Genomic DNA, 15,932 nt, shown 5'->3' with positions numbered 1-15,932 from the left:
TGTTTGTTTTTCCATTTCTTTCTCTTACTAAACATACTACAAAAATATTTTTGTTCATGTCTCCTTGGGTATGTGGATTAGAGTTGTAATTGTATGATACGAGCTTCTTCAATTTTTCAAAAAGATTATTTATTTATTTGAGAGAACAGAGAGAGAGAAAGAGCAGGAGCAGGGAGCCCAATGAGGGGCTCGATGCCAGGACCCTGGGACTCATGACCTGAGCCGAAGGCAGACGCTTAACCGACTGAGCCACCCAGGCGCCCCTGAGCATCTTCAATTTTAATACACATTGCCAAGTTGTTTTCCAAAATCTTCAAACCAAATGCTCTGCAGAGGTGATACCCACAAGATATATGATTATTCCCATTGCTTCAATGCTTGATATTATCAGACTTAAAAATTTTGCAAATATACTGTATATGAAAGTGGTTTCTTATTGTATTAATTTGCACTTCTCTTTTTATCAATGAATTTGAGGTTTTTTTTCATATGTCTATTGGCTGTTTGCATTTCTTCTGTGCATTTCTTTTTTTAAATTAAATTAAAATTTTTAAATTATGGTAAGAACACTTAATATGATATCTTCTTTTATTAAAGATTTTATTTATTTATTTGTCAGAGAGAGAGAGAGAGCACAATCAAGAGGAGTGGCAGACAGAGGGAGAAGCACGTTCCCTGCTAAGCGAGAAGCCCGATGCGAGACTCGATCCCAGGACCCTGGAATCATGACCTGAGCTGAAGGCAGATGCTTAACCAACTGAGCCATCCAGGTATCCCATATGATATCTACCTCTTAACAATTTTTTTTTTTAAAGATCTTATTTATTTATTTGACAGAGAGAGAGGGAGAGAGAGAGCACAAGCAGGGGGAATGGCAGAGGGAGAGGGAGAAGCAGGCTTCCCGCTGAGCAGGGAGCCCGATGCGGGGCTCGATTCTAGGACCCTGGGATCATGACCTGAGCCGAAGGCAGACGCTTAACCAACTGAGCCACCCAGGCGCCCCTCTCTTAACAAATTTTTAAGTGTACAGCACAGTATTGTTAAGTAAAGGCATAATGTTGTACAGATTTCTAGAATTCATCATCTTATACCTATTCTTTTTTTTTTTTTAAAGATTTTATTTATTCATTTGAGACACAGAGATACAGAGAGAGAGCACACGTAGGGGGAGAGGCAGAGGGAGAGGGAGAAGCAGGCTTCCCGCAGAGCAGGGAGCCCGATGCGGGGGCTCGATCCCAGAACCCTGGGATCATGATCTGAGCCGAAGGCAGACGCTTAACCATCTGAGCCACCCAGGCGCCCCTACCTATTCTTTATAGTCACACTTTCCAGGCCTTTGTTCAAAAATCATTTTTCCCAGACAGGTCTTCATAGACTCCTGTAGCTAAAGTTACCCATTCCCCATTCCTATTAACCTCTATTCTGATGCCCTACTATCTTTCCTTTTTTTTTTTTTTTAATTTCTAAATTTTATTTTATTTATAAAATTAAAAAATTATTTCCTCCCAGCTTTATTGAGGAATAATTGTCAAATAAACATTGTATATATTTAAGATGTACAATTTGAGGGGTGCCTGGGTGGCTCAGTTTGTTAAGGGTCTGACTCTTGACTTCGGCTCAGGTCATGACCTCAAAGTCATGAGATAAGCCCCACACCAGGATCCATGCTGGGTGTAGAACCTGCTTAAGATTCTTTCTCTCCCTCCCCCATGCACTCTCTCTTTCTCTAAGACAAAGCAAAACAAAACAAAACAAAAAAAGATGTACAATTGATGTTTTGGTATGCATATACATTGTGAAATGATCACCACAATCAAGTTAATGAACACATTCACACCTCACATAGTTACCATTTTTTTCATGATGAGAACACTTAAGATCTATTCTCAGCAAATTTCAAGTATGCAATACAATATTGCTCATAGTCACCATTCTATACTTTCGATTCCCAGAACTTATTCATCTTTTTTTTTAAAAGATTTGTTTTATTTGAGAGAGAGAGAGAGAGAGAGAAAATGAGTGGGGGGGGAGGGGCAGAAGGAGAGGGAGAGAAATACTCAAGTAGAGTTCCCACTGAGTGTGGAATCCGAAGTGGGGCTCGATTCCAGGACCTTGAGATTTTGACCTGAGCCGAAATCAAGAGTTGGACACAACTGACTGAACCACCCAGGTGCCCCAAAACTTATTCATCTTCTGATTGAACATTTGTACCCTTTGACCAACATCTCTCCATTTTCTCCACCCACCTTGGCCCATGGCAACCGTCATTCTAGTCTGTTTTTATCAAGTCAACTTTTTAAAATTCCATATGTAATTGATACCATACGGTATTCTCTTTCTGTGTTTGGCTTATTTCACTTAGCACGTTGTCTTTCAGATTCATTCATGTTGTCCCAGATGGCAGGATTTTCTTCTTTCTCATGGTTGAATAATATTCTATTGTGTAAAAATTAAACTCAAAATGAATTAAATACCTAAATGTGAGAACTGAGTCCATAAAAGCTCTAGAAGAAAACACAGGTGGTAATTTCCTTGACATTGACAAGGTAAGACATATGGAGATAAAATTATTAGCTCCATTGTTGATAAAGTTGGTATTGGAGTATGTGACATATAGGCAAGTGGGCTTCCAAATTTTGGTGTCCAGGATTAGACAGATTGATGCCCATTCACAGGCAGCACTGAGCTCCTGTGATCCTTCATGTCAGGGAATATCTCCACAAAATATGGGACATGAAGGGGCAAAGTTTATTGTGTCCTTTCTGCAAGCAACTTATTTTCAAGAGATGAGAGGAAGGAGATAGGTTGAGCATCCCCAGTTATACTTTTCAAAGTCACAGATCTGATGAGATCACTTTCCCCACCTCCCAGGAGCAAGAGTGAGAGGCCAGAAGTATTGTACAAGCAGAACCTTATTCATACAGGAGGAAACCACAGAAACAGAAAAGAAGCATTCCTCCTTGTGCTAGGCATTCCCAATATCCATTCTTTCCTTCTTTATCAGTATTAGAGCTCCTAAATTTAGCTGAGCCCATGGCCCCTCAGAGGGAAAGTTACATTTCTGAACGTCCCTTGCAGATAAGGTGTGGCCATGTAGCTTAAATATGGTCAGTCTGAGGTCAGTGGGAAGAGTATCATTCAGCTTCTAAAAAGTTTCCTTAAAAGAGGGGACATGCCCTATTCCTTTCTTTTCTTTCCTTCCTGCTGCTTGTAATGTGGGCATGATAACTGAGGCTAGAATAGCCATGAAGTGAAAAATACATGGTGAGGGTGGTAGAACGAGAGGATCAAAGAAGTCTGGGTTTCTCCTGGTGGTGGATTGGTCATGCAAATGCTAGACTTCCTATGAGAGAAAGAGAGAGAGATTTGGGGAGAAGGGACACATTTAGCATGTTTAAACTCCTGGAAATGGGAAGATGCATCAGACACAAACTAAAAATAGGACATTGGCTTGGTGATTGACCACTGGGCAGCAAAACCCCAGACTTTGCAGGGTGACAGTCTAATGACTGCTGTTATTTAGCGGCAGTACATTTGAAAAAAGGGAACTGCCAGATATTGGAAAGCTAAGCACCTGCCAGTCAGGGGTGGGTTGGGGCAGATGAGGGCTTGCAGCTTATAGGTCATCAGATCACAGAGACAGATCTAGACCTGACTGAGAAAGAGTTAGTTCATCACCCAGAGATCCTGGACTTTGATCTGGAGGTGGTGCCTGGTTGGAACGTTGCTATTGTCTTTTTTGTGGAGGGGGTGTATGTCCTGTAGAGAGAGGAAAGGTATACACTGATAGTTGGGTGGCCAGAGGGACAGATGGTGGTAGAGATTGCAAGTTAGTCCCTAATATCCATTCTTCTCTTCTTCCTCAGACATCGAACCTTCAAATGTTAGCTGGACACTTGGCTGCTGGACCTAAAGATGATTTCCCAGCTGCTATTGTTACTGTTACGGCCACCAGACTAAGTTCAGGCGAAGAGTATGTACATGGAACTGGTTGGTGTGTTTGCTGAGCGATATCCCTAGAGGAGAGAATGGGTGTGCTCTTCTCTTTCCCTTTTCTCCTTTCTACTGGCCAGAATGAGGACAGGTGAGCTGGAAGTGGAAGAGACCTCTTCAGCTGGGTGGTAACATAGAACCCATGTGATGAGGATGGTAGTATAACAAGACAGAAGGCAACGGAGTCACTGGTAATTGTGACCCCAGTACAAGTTATGGTTTGCCTATACGGTGAGAGGAAAAAAGAGTATTTTTGGTTCTTTTTTTAAAAAAATATTTATTTGTCAGAGAGATAGAGAGCACAAGCTGGGGGGATAGGCAGGTAGAGGGAGAAGCAGGCTCCCAGCTGAGCAAGGAGCCCAACGTGGGACTCGATCTCAGGACCCCGGGATCGTGACCAGAGCCGAAGGCAGACCCTCAACCTACTGAGCCACATAGGTGTACCAAGTATTTTTGGTTCTAATCCTCATATTTCCCCTCAGATATATATAATCATAAAAAAAAAAACCCATTGCAGCATTAAAAAGAAAATGACCCACCCACCCATCACCACCAACATCCAAAGGAAGGGACTTGAAAAAAAGGCAATACAGAGAGGTGGAAGTAAGGAGTTGAGCAATGTTTTGTGTTCGGTTTGATTATCAAGAGACAAAAACAAACAAAGCTGTGTTTTCTTTTCTCTCAGAGACCATCTTATTTGAGTGAAAGCACTTGATATTCTCCTTGAAATTTGGGGATGGGGCTGCTTTGCAACTTGACTGGCAATTACACAGCAAGCAGGTGTCCCTGATCCTGGCTTGACCCACCCCCCGGGGATGGACATTTTCTCTAGTGTATGATATTTGCCAGAAGCAAGCTTCTATTTTCTTCCACATGGGGCATAAATTGCATTCATAAACGGGCAAATAGGTTGATTCAGTGTTATATGGTGGTACATTAATAATTTAAATGCTACATAAATGCCACATAAAGGTAAAATATTTTAAGCAAGTTGCAGTTATTAGCCCAGTTATGATACTATATAACAATGGATATGATAACAACAGTATGATGGTGGCCATTTTAAGAATAGATGTCAAATAAATAAATAAAATCTTAAAAAAAAAAAAGAATAGATGCATCTATATTCTATTTATATTGAAAATACTCTATAGATGATATATTATTCAAACGGAATCATTATACCACACTGAAAAGTCTAATGCTAAAAGCTAATATTTGAAGCATTTAAATGTCGTAAACGTTTCAAATGCATATGCAAATAAAACCCCACGATACCCTTTGCTTCCGATTAAATCTTACTTGGAAGTGTGGTATATTTATAGAAGTTGAAAGTTGAGCTCTTCTGATGCCAGCCCTGGTGGGTGAGTGACCCAGAGCCCTGGTCACATGGCCCTGGCCCCAGGCCCAGCTGTGCTACCCCCAGGAGCCCAGGGGAATGCCCTGGAGGGGGAGGGGGTGTCTGTGGGGGCAGTGAGGTAAAAACCTCTCTATTTCCAAGGCCTTACTTAACTTGGGAGATGACTGCAGCCCAGAGGGGATTATCCCATGGCTTCTCCCTCCTTGGGCAGTGGGACCCCAGACTGGGCTTGGCAGGTCCCGGGGCTCTGTGGTGTGATGGCAGAAAGTGCTTTTTTTTTTTTTAATTTCTTTTTAGAAAGTGCTTTTTGTATTAGTCTTCAGGTTGTCTGGTAGATTTACTAGAAAGAACCCGCAGAGGGAGGAGGGGCAGAAATGGAGAGGAGAGGTGGGGAAGGGAAGTACCAGGGTTACTCTTTATTGAGAGTACTCTGAGAAGAAAATCTCTTTTTTCCTTCTTTCCTTCCTTCCTTCCATCAAACTCTACTTTTCAAAACCTTGGGAAAAAAACCCCTTGACTCTCATACAACGTGGTATGAGAATACATAAAAGATTTACTTAACTTATTAAAGAGGGAACCAGCAAGATAGGAGAGACTAGTATATTCATTAAATTAAACAGACTCCTTGCTGAGCGGAGAGCCCGATGCGGGGCTCGATCCCAGGACCCTGAGATCATGACCAGAGCCGAAGGCAGACGCTTAACCAACCAAGCCACCCAGGCGCCCCTGTTTTTAGGTTATTAGCTATGAAGGTACCCATGAGGTAATATGATCATTGTTCATGTGACTTTCAGTAATGTCAAATGGGAGTGAGCATTTAACCAAAGGCTAAGGCTGAAGTCAAAGTTGAAGAGTAGATTCAAAGACAGAGGAGGAAGCCTTAGTTTTTACAGATGCCACAGCTTGCATCTTCCTCCTGTTCCTCATGCCCAGTGCCGCCCCCTCAGTTCACGTAAGTCCTAAAGGCCCAAGTCAACTACTTAATAGACACACACATACACTTGCACATAAATGAGACTTTTCTGAGCAACTCTCATGTACATCTACATACTTCTACTAGAATATTTAAAGTCCACTCCTCTGTCCCTTAGATGGGCTGGCCTTCCTGGAAAGGCAAAGCAACGAGGTATTACTAAGATGCTATTATGCTGGGAGAGCTGGGAAAAACCAGGATCCTATGTCAACCCTGTCATTTCTCCAGTCCTTGGAGATCCAAAGGGGCTGTGTGTACACAAGAGAAGAACAGCAAAAGCAAATTAAAATCAAAATCAAAGCAAATCTTTATAATTAACCAGGGTTTTGGTGGCAAAGTTCAGTTCAGGACTCCAGGAAGCTGGGCAGGATTACGTGGAGAATTCTTTCTCCATAGTTCATTCATTCAGCACAATTTTATTGAGTGCTGACTATGTATTAAAAATCATCTTATATGTACAAAAGTAGGGATCCGAAAGGGTACGTGCACCCCGATGTTTATAGCAGCAATGTCCACAATAGCCAAACTGTGGAAAGAGCCAAGATGTCCATCAACAGATGAATGGATAAAGAAGATGTGGTATATATATACAATGGAATATTATGCAGCCATCAAAAGGAATGAGATCTTGCCATTTGCAACGACGTGGACGGAACTGGAGGGTATTATGCTGAGCGAAATAAGTCAAACAGAGAAAGACATGTATCATATGACCTCACTGATATGAGGAATTCTTAATCTCAGGAAACAAACTGAGGGTTGCTGGAGTGGGGGGTGGGGTGGGAGGGATGGGGTGACTGGGTGATGGACACTGGGGAGGGTATGTGCTCTGGTAAGCGCTGTGAATTGTGCAAGACTGTTGAATCTCAGATCTGTACCTCTGAAACAAATAATGCAATATATGTTAAGAAAGAAAAAAAAAAGAAGAAGAATGTAGCAGGAGAGGAAGAATGAAGGGGGGGAATCGGAGCGGGAGACGAACCATGAGAGACGATGGACTCTGAAAAACAAACTGAGGGTTCTAGAGGGGAGGGGGTGGGAGGATGTCTTAGCCTGGTGATGGGTATTAAAGAGGGCACGTTCTGCATGGAGCACTGGGTGTTATGCACAAACAATGAATCATGGAACACTACATCTAAAACTAATGATGTAATGTATGGGGATTAACATAACAATAAAAGAATTAAAAAAAAATCATCTTATATGAAGGAGATACAAGTGGTGTCACAAACAACAGCCAGAAAAGTAAGAAGATTGATTTTATTCAATGAGAGCACCCCAGATCTGAAAGTCACAGTGACTCAGCAGGGCGGTTTTGCCCTAGATATTATAGGGAGGGGAAACCAAGCTGCAGATGGGGTAAGTGGGGTAAGGCCAGTCAATTATCTGAATAGGAAATGTTTTCCTCTGTGGTTAGACAGTGTGAAGGCACATGCAGTTCTAATCTTAGCTCATCAATTAAGAGACACAAATGGGAAGTTGGAGGTTCTGAGTCTGGCTTGGTCAGCAAGTTCAGGAAAAATGGGAAAGTTCTGTGTTTGACCTTGTTAGAGTGAACAAGACAAAACAAAGCTCTTGACCTCATAGAGATATTTGAGGGGAGGAAGGTAGACAATCAAACAGGTAAATACATAAATTGTATGCCAAATAATTAAGTGCTTTTTAAAAATTATTATTTATTTGACAGAGAGAGAGAGCGAGAGAGCGCGAGCACAAGCAGGGGGAGCGGCAGAGGGAGAGGGAGAAGCAGGCTCTCCGCTGAGCAGGGAGCCCGATGCGGGACTTGATCCCAGGACTCTGGGATCACGACCCGAGCTAAAGGCAGATGCTTAACCAACTGAGCCACCCATGCGTCCTAAGTGAATAAAGGCAGAATCAACTAGAATGTGACATTTTTCTTTATGATGATGTGATTAAGGAAGAATTCTGAGGAGATGACATTTAAGGCGTGATCTGAAGGAAGTGAGGGAGGGAGTCTTGTGGATATCTGGGGATGAGTGATGCAGGCAGAAGAGGCTGTGAGTATAAAACCCTGGGGCGGAGCATGCTTCTCTGTGCAAGTAACAGCAAGGAGGCCACCATGGCTGGGAAGAGGTGAGAAAGGAGGAGAGTGGGAATGCATAGAATCAGAGGAGTGGCTGGAGGCCCGATCACGTGGGGCTTGTGAGAAAGGAGAAGCCATTGGAAGTTTTTAAAGTGGGTTCTCCATAAGCCCAAAGCTATGCATTAAGGACTCCGATGATGCAGAACCGTACCCGAGATAACCAGGAGAAACTGAACAAGTGGCATTTACCAGTAGAGGCCTGTGTGTATCCTAATTTTCTGTGTACTAGGCACCGGATCCAGTTAGCATCCTGAAATCTGACCCATCATAACCAAATTCCTCTTTTCTGGGCAAGAGCGAAGAGGAGGATGGAGAGTGATCACCTTTATTTTTTTTCCCTGAGTTTAACAAACCTATGGTCAGTTCCTGAAGGAGTAATAGTTAACATTTATTGATCACTTACTATGTTTCAGGCACTGTTTTAAACAGTTTACATTTATGAGTTAGCCTGATTCTCAAACGTACCCTCTAAATTAGATGCTATTATTAACCTCATTCTTCAGATGCTGAAACTGGGATTAAGAGAAATTAAATGCCTTGCTCAAGGTCTTCCAGGGGCCAAGGTGGGATTCAAATGCAGGCAGCCTGCTCTCTTCACCATTCCACTGATGGTAAAGTGCTGTGGAAAATCAGGTATATGCCCACCTGAGACCAAAGTAGTTGACCACACAGCTTCTTTGATGTTGCCAGATTAGCTTACAAATTATGTCAAGGTAGAATTTAACTCAGTTCCAATACAACGTGGTAAGAATTGGCCTCTGCTCGTTCCTTCTTCCTGTTCTTAAGTTTGGATGGTGTTTGGTCATGGCAGTATTACAGTGACCACCAGATGGCAGTATAACCCAACTTAATACCGTGCCAGTAATTTAAATTTTTTTTTTTCTTTTAATTTTAGAGAGAAAGAGGAAGAGAGAGAGAGAGAGAGACCGAGAGCGAGCTGGGGCTCGGGGAGGAGCAGAGAGAGAAAATCTTAAGCAGGCTCTACGCCCAGTGTGGAGTCCCTTGGGAGGCTCAAGCTCAGGACCCTGAGATCATGACCTGTGCTGAAATCAAGAGCTGGATAATTAACCCACTGAGCCACCCAGGCGCCCTAAGTGCCAATAATTAAAAAAAAAAGCCTTCTATCGAATATTCTTTCTTTTGATCCTGCAGAGAAGTTAACTGTCAAGAACATTTCCTTCTCTTTGTCTCAGTTACAGCCCCTGGAATCTTTCCGCGCCCCCCCCCCCCCCCCCCACTCCCGGCCCCGCACCTGGGTGGCTCCCCAGCAGTTGCCGCAGGGCCTGCCCTTCTACTGGTTTTCACTTTCGGCATCTACATCAGAAGGTTATTGGAGAAACACATCCAACTATTGGGAGAATAAAACGTTTCTGTTTTCAAAGAATTGCACCTGAAGCACTAATATTGTTATCTTACATCCCCAGGGATTTTCGGAGGCCTCCTTCTTCCCTCTTGGGGAACACGGATAAAACTTTAAAATCCTGGCTTTTTTCCCTTTCTTCTGGGTCCAGGAGTCCTGGCATTTGGATGCTGAAATTAGTGTGGATGCTAGCTCTGGATACTGCCATGATCTCACATTACCGACAGCCTGGCGTGTTCATTCTGTTTCTTCATTTCCTGAAGGACCTTGACCATATTGATGCTTGTCCTTTCATTTATGACAGTTGCCGAAGCCTCCAAGGAGAATGTTTTTTGGGGCTGCAAAACCTAAGAAGGTTCTACCTTGGCCAAGTCACTTTTCTTCTCAGCAGACCTCCTTAAAGAGATAAATGTACAAAGGAGTGGAGGGAAGGGAAAGCAACAAGAGTTTTGGGATGTGGTTAAGAAATTCCTTCACCTTTAACACCTGTGAGCCCCCCCTCCCCCCCGCTTGTCTTAACTAAGAGCTGGCTCTCTCTTGTGGATGCTTCTATTCTGTGGCCCTCCCAAGCGGAGGCTGTTCATGATCCCACGTTTGATGTTCAAGCCAAGGATCTTCTTTTACCTGAACCAGCTTTCTCTTCCTCATTTTCAGACTTGACCGTCACACATTGAAGACTTGAAGACTTCAGTACTTTGTCAGAGTCTTCCTCCCTGACCCTGTCACTGACTGTGCCCACCTCTACGTGTCCTTTCATAACTTTTTAACTACCTCACTCTGGAAGGGCCCAAACTCTATCCTTTGTATTCTTTTCTGCACATTTTTACAACCTGCCTCTTGGTAGTCAGTTATTAAACAGTTACTGTATTAGATTGATTGAACTGATTGTTATTGTGTTTGTCTTCTAAAGTAGAGATATCTAGCAATTTGTGTTAAACTAGTAATCCTCAAGCTGGGGTATACTACCTTAGAGATACACAGTTACTGATAGCTTAAAGGAAACAAATGTCCAGATTCTCAATTTCCACACATTCTTTCCTAAAATTTGTTTGCCTGAGAACGAGCCTGTGATTAACGAATTAACCAGATGTCGAAAAACCTCTGGGACCTCAAACAGAAGGATACTTGAAACATGGGGCCAGTGTTACCCCAGTGAATGACTCTAACCAAAAAGCCGATCACTTTGCAAATCAAGTGGTTTCTAAATTTTTGTCATCTGATTATTAATTTTTTGATAATAAGTGGTTATTGTTTTTTAAAACATATAACTTAAAAGGAATTTGAAGAATTGGTAACATTGTTAAAACAAAATTTCATCCTTTTTTTTTTTTACCAACTAATTTGCTTGAAAATATTTTGTCAGCCTTCACAAATAAAAATAAAAATAGAGATAGTATTGATGCTGAATCTGGCAGCTTTAAGTAATCTTGTATCCTTGGATGAATGAACTAATTGGAACAAAAGTCCATCCATGAAATACATTTCCAATGATATATTTTTATGTTTGATATTTATCAAGATTTATAATTTACATCTACTATTTTGATCAGTGGTAAATAAAAATTGTATTAATATCTAAATTCAGAAGTAAATTTTTAGCACTTGGAATTGTATGGCTACAAAAAGATTTAAATAATATATATATATTTGTTGCAGAAAAATGTGATAAGGGAATCTATAAAATGCTTTCAAGCATAAACATATGAGGATAAAGTTCTAGGGAACAGTGCAGTAAAAATACAGGTTAAGGAGAAAAAAGAATTTTGTAAAATTTTTAACTTTAAAAACATCTTGTCTTTTAAAAATGTTTGATAGTGGGTGTCAAATTGCTATGGCATTTAGATTCCGTGGGATACATTTGAATGAGTAAAGTAACAGTTTTATTTTAAATGTCAGTATTATAATGTGCTGGAAGTTATATCACTTGCAACAATTTAAATTTAAATAATTTCTTTAACAATCTTAAATGTCAACTTAAAAATGTGTGAAAGGGTATGTAGTTTTTCCAAATCCTTTTAGGATGCCCATGAGTAAAGTGTTCCGGGTCACTGGGCCCTAAGGACATGGACCTCATGGGCATCTTCTTTGACTTTGGTGTGAATGGTACCCTCCTTCCTTTGCCCAATATTGATTCTTGGAAGTTACTATTCAAATGGGATGAAGAGTTTACTCCTACAAATCTTAGAGGAGAAATAGCCAAAGGGAATATTTCCCCATTGCCTTTACACACACACACACACACACACACACACACACACACACACACAGCCCTTCACACATGTTCTGAAATCTGACCAGTTAGAGCAGTGCTCCTTCTCCCCTACAAAAAGTGATCTCTCAGTTGTCAGAGGAGACAGAGAGGGGTTTGGTACAGTTCCCAAATGATACTGTGAAACTAAGGAATAAAGTAAATTAAACTGGGTATGACAAATCGGGATCTGCTTATAGGATTGAGTGGTGGCACATGTGAGTGTTTAACCCATGTTCACTATTTGAACACTTGCCACTAAGCTATAATAATATTCAGCAACTGCTACAAGATTTTTGTGTTCTCCCCTAAGAATGTGGGAGATTTCCCAGAATTTGTCCTGTTTAGTGTTACATTGGGTGCATTTACCTTGATGTTTGGTGTTTAATATATTGCATTTTCTGATATTTTTGATTGAATGTTTAAAAGTGGATAAATGCCCAAGAGACACATAGGTGTTATCATTTGGTTAATAAGTAATAAATGAATATTTAAAGTCTGTGGGGTATCTATAAAATCAAAGTTTATGGCATGCCCCATGACTCTGGGCTCTCTGCTGTGCTGTGGATTTAGAACAATTAGAAGGAATCAGAAGTGAGATTCCTTCTGAGGATGGACATTGCTTATGCACAAATTAACTATATTAGCGGTATAAAAAGGCAATGTAACTATAGATGTTTGAGACTAAAAATGTCAGGAGAATGTCATGAGTAACTTCCGGAGAGTGAATTTGAAAACAGATGAAATGTGCAAACTTTTAAGAAATATAAATTAGGGGAGTGATGTCAGCAAGATGGTGGACTAGAAGTTTCCAGCCCTCATCACATGCGTGAGTCATACTAGCAATGTAAAGAATAAATAATTCTAATCATAGACAACTCCTTTTGAAGATATAAAAGAGGAAATGTTATTCTACTTATTTTATGAAAATAGCATAACTTTTATACTAAAACATTTTAAGGATGATATAAGAATCGTGTATTACAGGTGGGTATTGTTTGTGAAGAGATGCAAAACACATAATCAAATTAACAGCAATCTGAATCTAACTATCTTTAAAGACAAGACACTATCTCTGGACAACTGGATTTCGTCCTGGAAAGAAAAGCTGTTTTAAGATAAGGAGTCTTTTAATGTAATTCCACATATTAAAAGATTAACAGAGAAAATACATATGTACTTATTAAAAGTCTTAGCAAATGAGGAGTAAAAGGGAACCTTCTTAACATGAAAAAGTTAAAGTCATTTACAAATAACCTACAGCAAACATTATAGTCAATTATGAATTATGGATTCCTAAAGACATCTATCTTAAGGTCAGGAATAATTCAGAGAATGCTGCCTTCACTACTTTTTGTTCAGTATTGTACTAGGTCCCTAACCTGAGCATTAACATGAGAAAAGGAAAAAAGAGTTTAAATGGTTGGAAAGGAAGAATGAAAAATGTCATTGTGGATGATGGATGACTTCAGTGCTTGCTCTGAGTCTCCCTCTCTGTTTTAAGCCCTGACACTCTCAGTCAATGTTCCTACCTCTATGTGTCTTTTTATAGCTTTTTAATTACCTCACTCTGGAAGGGCCCAAACTCCATCCTTCATATTTTTTGTTGCACATTTTTTACAATCTGCTACTTAACAGTCAGTTATTAATCAGTCATCAAATTAGATTATCTTGTATTTGTCTTCTGAGCTAGAGGTATCTAATGAATTGAGTTAGACTGGCAATCTTCAAACTGGGGTACCCTACCCTAGACGCACATAGTTACAGATAGCTTAAAGGGAATCCATTTCCAGATTCCCCATTTCCACATATTCCTTCCTAAAAACCCCAAACAACCTATAATCTATAAAATAGATATAGCTCAATTTCTCTATTTGGAAAATCTAGATTATAATGTTGGCTGTTTTTATGAGAATTAAATAGGATGCTGTGTATGGTTTCCCTACAATGAAGTTGGGAAATTTCTCAGCTTCCAGGAGGCAGGTTAGTGAATAAGTTCTGCTAATCCCAGGAACATTCATAACACCTTGGTCTGAAGATGAGCATTGTGTGCAACCAGCCTTTGTTTTGCTGGTGTGTACTACCTGCCGAAGCATCTAGATTAGACGGAGAACAATGGCTGCAGGATTGAATTCTGACACAGAACCACATTTTACAGGTAGCAATCACTGTTGTTGCTAGTCACGTCCTTAGCATTTGTGCTGGGCAGCCGTGGCTTTGGTGGCTTTGGTGGCCGTTTTTTCACCAGACCAGTCCGGTGCCAGGGTTGTTGTTGGTGCCCTTGGAACTTAAACTTCATCTGTTTCTCTAGCCCTTCTAGTGATTTTAGGAACCAGCTGACAGTTCATATTAAGTTACTTTTCTGCTGAAATTAGCCTTAGCTGAGGCTAGTTTGCAGTAAGTACTTTCCTATTACACAATTATTTTTACTTCTTTATCAACATGCTCATTTTATATAGTTGTGTTTATTGTTTAGACAACATTGAATTAATCTTTCTTTCTTCTTTCTTTCTTTCTTTCTTTCTTTTTCTTTCTTTCTTTTTTTCTTTCTCTCTTTCTTTCTCTTTCTCCCTCCCTTCCTCCCTTCCTTCCTTCCTCCCTCCCTTCCTTCCTTCTTTCCTTCCTTTTCAGAGAAAGAGAGAGAGAGAGGGAGAGTGTGTGCAAGCAGGGATTGATCTCACAACCCTGAGATTATGACCTGAGCTGAAATCAAGAGTCGGATGCTCAAACAACTGAGCCACCCAGGTACTTGTATTTCTCACCAATTACTTTTACTATATTCTTTTCATTTATTTTCTTTTCATTGTTATTTAAAATTTGCTTTAATGATTATAAAATAGTCCAAAATTTTGTTAAATTTATTTTATTGTGAGACAAGTTATTTCCAGGTTTTGGTTATTGCAATCAATGTAGCAATAATCTCGTTTATGCATTTAACTTTTTTCTTCCTTTGAGTCCCTTCTGAGGATCGATTTGTAACTGAACTTGAGGAGGGTTCACTGCTTGGGATACATCGAATTGAATACAACCCAAGGAAATGTTAAAAGCAAAGAACATTTTATTACTGGTTCAAGTAAGGAGACAGCTAGCTCTCAAAGCACTGTTCTCCTGTGGGTTAGTACAGGAAGCTTCTATCACATGTATTAGGGGGTGGGGCAGGGAGCTTGCACAGGCCCTTTTGATTCAATTGCACGTTTAGTATGCCAACATGCTAGCGCATACATTGTATGTTCAAAAATGGCAGAAAACTCTGCCAGTAGGAGGAAGTCTTAGTATTACAGTGAGCTAAAGGTAACTTCAGGTCAGCTCAGAGGGGCTTCTGTGCAGGTTCTCCGATCCAACGTGGCTCAGACTGGCTCACGCTCAAGGGGCTGTCAGGCAAGGCACACCTAGGAAGGGGCTATCAGGTGAAACACCTTGTTGGGTGTCTCGTTGGCTGGAACTGTTGGTTCTGCAAAACAAAACATTTCTTCCCTGCTTTTATCCCTTCCCCTCCTCCCTTCTGCTGATAGCTTTCAGCTCTCTTATTTGAGTAACTTCCCACTACATCCTAGCTAACAGTTTTATGAGGGCTTTTGTATTTACCACTGTGTTACTTTCCAAAATATTGTCCCACCTTTCTCAACATAACTTCTGAAATCCTAGAATGTAGACTACCTTCAGAGAAGTTTTATACCCATTGTTTTATTTGTTTATCAGAAAAAAAATCCTTTGGTTTGACAGGGCAGGATTTATGGAATTCTTCCAGTTGATGAAACTAAGCCCCAGATTTTTCCATGACATGCCAGTTTCCCCTGTACTAGCAGAGCTGACACCAGAACTCAGTGATGCCAATACTTTATTTCTGATGCCTTTAATTTCCATTAAGTACCTAACAGGTTCTGGACACTGTTC

The sequence above is a fragment of the Phoca vitulina genome, unplaced genomic scaffold (assembly GCF_004348235.1).
Source record: "Phoca vitulina isolate PV1807 unplaced genomic scaffold, GSC_HSeal_1.0 scaffold23, whole genome shotgun sequence".
In the NCBI taxonomy this organism is placed as follows: Eukaryota; Metazoa; Chordata; class Mammalia; order Carnivora; family Phocidae; genus Phoca; species Phoca vitulina.
Note: the sequence above shows the minus strand (reverse complement) of the source record.